This window comes from Gadus macrocephalus, chromosome 20 (assembly GCF_031168955.1).
Source record: "Gadus macrocephalus chromosome 20, ASM3116895v1".
NCBI classification, from domain to species: Eukaryota; Metazoa; Chordata; class Actinopteri; order Gadiformes; family Gadidae; genus Gadus; species Gadus macrocephalus.
Window position 1 is genome coordinate 21,817,461 of NC_082401.1, and position 3,773 is coordinate 21,821,233.

Sequence of the window (3,773 nt, forward strand, 5' to 3'; positions counted from 1 at the left end):
GGCAGAGAGCTGGTGGAGGGGGAATAGCAACCGACTTGTACAAAGGCCTACAGCGAGACCGAGTCAAGTGACTGGCAATTATTCCAAGAGAAATCCCTTCTTCCAGCTTATTCCGTTTTTTATCAAGGCCTTGATGTCAACTGGTGTCTATATTTCTACTGTGTGTAGCAAATGTAGGTCGTGGCAGTGAGTCATATTCATTACCATAACAAATACACTTTTGAGATATTGAAAGATATTAACAAATCTGCTGCCATCATCACCTCTGGTCTTTTTTTATGTGTGGCATCTGTGAATATGAGCAAATCTGAATTTAAAGAAATAAAAAAAAGGTTACAATGCTTTAGCAAGCTTGTTCAACAATCACGGCCTGTGCAATCTCAAGGTTGACCTACAAAAAGGTAACATGGGTTATTGCTGGGAAAGCACAAGGCCAATAGACTGGAGAGTGAGCAGCCCACTCCACTTATTTTTGTCCCGGTTCGCCAGGTGGAGGAGTTTCCCCAGTGAGAAATAGACTCGAGTTGTGGGTTCTTTTCTTTCCGTTAAGGGTGTTAATGCAAAGCTACGTTGTTGTGTGGTCCTATAAGGGACCGTGTCAGAGAGACGGACAGATGTCTTGGATGCCACGTAGAGAGGAGCGACCACCTGCCAGCACAGATCTGACCGGCCCACCTGTCTCTACCCCTCACACACACACACACACACACACACACACACACACACACACACACACACACACACACACACACACACACACACACACACACACACACACACACACACACACACACACACACACACATATATATATCAAGGCTGAAACACTCATGGGACCTTTATTCCTTTATAGACATTATGCCTCACACTACAGCCACACACACACACACACACACAGACACACGCACACACACGCAAAGACACAGGCCCACACACGAGCAATGTATTCAGTTGGATTGTATCCAGCTGAATACACTGCCATCTGTTATTAGACAACACTTAACAATCAGCTCTACGTAGCCTGTGTGTGTGGTTGTGTGTGTTTGTTTTACTTTTTATAGCCACACAAATTGATTGCATTGTATTAACCTATTATATTTGCATTATGCGTGAATGTGATCACTGTTTTTCTGAGTAGTAGAAAACCGTCAAATTTTTTTTTGCCACATTGAACAACCCTTACATGATTTAAAAAAAATTATACGAACTCACTGGATGATGCCAATATGTCACAACCCATTTTACTTTCATATTATTAAAACACACGTGACACACTTGTAACATCACAGGGAATGAAATGGAAGTAACCCCTGACGTGAAGATCAATTCATTATTTTTGGTCATTCAAACTCCGCACATCTCTAGCATCGACAGCATGGAGGATAGAGGAATGAAAAACGTAGCTGTGTGGGTTCGCAATCAGAGATTAGATGCCCCCAAATGCCCAGGCCGGTGGCTACAACATCAGTAGATAAGGGAGGGTGGGGTGTAAACTACACCCCTGCAACTAAACATTTATTCTGTTCATCGATTCACTGTCAGTCTGTTTACATTGAAGCCACTATTGGCCTCTAGAAGCGAAAAACATTTTAAAATGTACCAAAACATGCCGAGAATACTTTGAGTGAAACTATTGGACAACTTTATTTTATTTTATTTCAACAAAAAATCGATACAGAATTGCTAACATTTTGAGATAAAAGGCAGAAGTTAAGAAAAAGTGTGGGGGAAGAAAAACAATCAAACATCATAAATAATGTGATATTTCAAACCATTCCAGTTGGTGTGTTCAACGCTATTGTGGGTCAGATACATGAATTTAATTATACAGCGGTTCACAAGTCAGCTGGGGAACGGAACCTCATTTCTACATGGCTTGGTTCTACTCAATGAAACAGAGAGTAACAACCAGCATTTTATATTTGGACAGCTATGGAGAACCACAAACAAGAGCCTCACACATCAAGAGCGAAAAACGCAGACAGGAATGGAAACATTACGGCTATCAAGCAAATCATAAAAAATGTAAAATGCCACATCCAAACAGACGTTAAAAAAAGCCAAAGCAATCACAACAACCAGATCCAATCGCAAGAGCAGCTAAGCCGCTGCCAAAGCAGATTTTGGGATAACGTGCAAGTACAGCAACTCGGGACTCCAAAAGTTCTTACACGTACAAAACCAGTTGATTGGACAAATAAATAAATCACACGTTTTGAACACGCCAGCGAGACCTACTCTATTGCATTCCCTATACTACGAGTCCAAAAGGTTGTGTGTGTAAAGGAGTTCAGCAGGCCAGCAGCACAAAGAGTGTGTTTCATTATATCGGCCTGTACTGTATGGCATTATAAAACCCGTTCATGCGTGTGTTGTTTTGCATGTGTGAGAGGGTATGGTGGGGAGATGGGGGGGGCAGGCACCAAGGGACGTGACTGACTTATCTGGGACGTCACATCACAGGGAACAACATCCGTGTAGAATTCAATTTCCTGGCAACTACAAAATAGCTGGTAGAAGTGTGTGTGAGTGTGACTGAAAAGGTGTGACGGGAGAGATTTCTCTTTAATAAACGCAAAGATCACAGCACATTATACAGAAGAGGAGAATGGGCCGCCTTGCTTGCTGACATCATTTCTTTTCACAGGCTCCTTTTGTGTGTGAGTGTGGCAGCTGAATTCAGCAGATATTAGTTAGAAGTGTAGTATCGTGGAAAACCAGCAGGAGAAAATGAAAGAGGAGTTAAGAGAGCACAGCGCAGGCAGCCAGGCACACACATCAAAACACATGCATACGCGCGCACACACACACACACACACACACACACACACACACACACACACACACACACACACACACACACACAACCACATCAAAACACACACACAAAGAGCACACACACTCACAAAACGAAGATGGGGGGAAAAGAAGCAACAAAAGCAACAAATTAGCTGACAGGACAAAGGAAAAAGACAAGGCTAGGAAGAAAGGGAGAGAGAGACAGAGCAAGAGAGAGAGACAGAGCGAGAGCGAGAGAGAGAGAGCGAGAGAGAGAGAAAAGCACAGAGGAAGCAGTGAAAAGTATGGTTCACGTGCGAGCACTTGCCAACGTCTCTCCTGCAGCTCAGCCCTACCAGCCCCCATCCTGCTTCATCAATGCTCCATTTTCATGCCTCTCTTTGCACCCGCAAGCTGCACCAAACAGTGGCGATGCATAAAAAAAAAAAGGCCCACGCCACTGCATGCTTTTTTATCTTATCACCGGCCCTGCTGTCCGTTGGGACCCAACTATTCTTGGAAGCGTCGTCGTAACCTAGTAACTAGGCCATTTGCAGTGCGATCAACAGTTTAGTTACGTGGACACTTTCGGGGTATTTTTTGCGTGTGGTGTAGAAACCTTTCAAGACCTGGAATCCAAGCAGAAGAGATTTTGAAATGAAACAACCCTGAAAAAAAGCCCCCTACATCTTCTTTGCCATTGGGAAATGTTGCATTCTCTTATTGTCAAGGTGGATTCACTTAACCAATCAGGGAAGAGATGTCAAGATTGGTCGCAAAGTAGCTGGGAGCTAAAGATCTAAATTGGCTTATAAAGAGGCAGTCAACTCCAATTCAAGTTTCAAAGTGCATTTCACTCACTAATAGCTTATGATGGCTATGGCATTTCTAACAAATTACGCACAAATAATAGCATTTAAGTGACTCTTACCCTTCAGCACCTTTAATACCAGAAATCAAATGCCCAACAGATTATATAATATGGATTAAGCAGC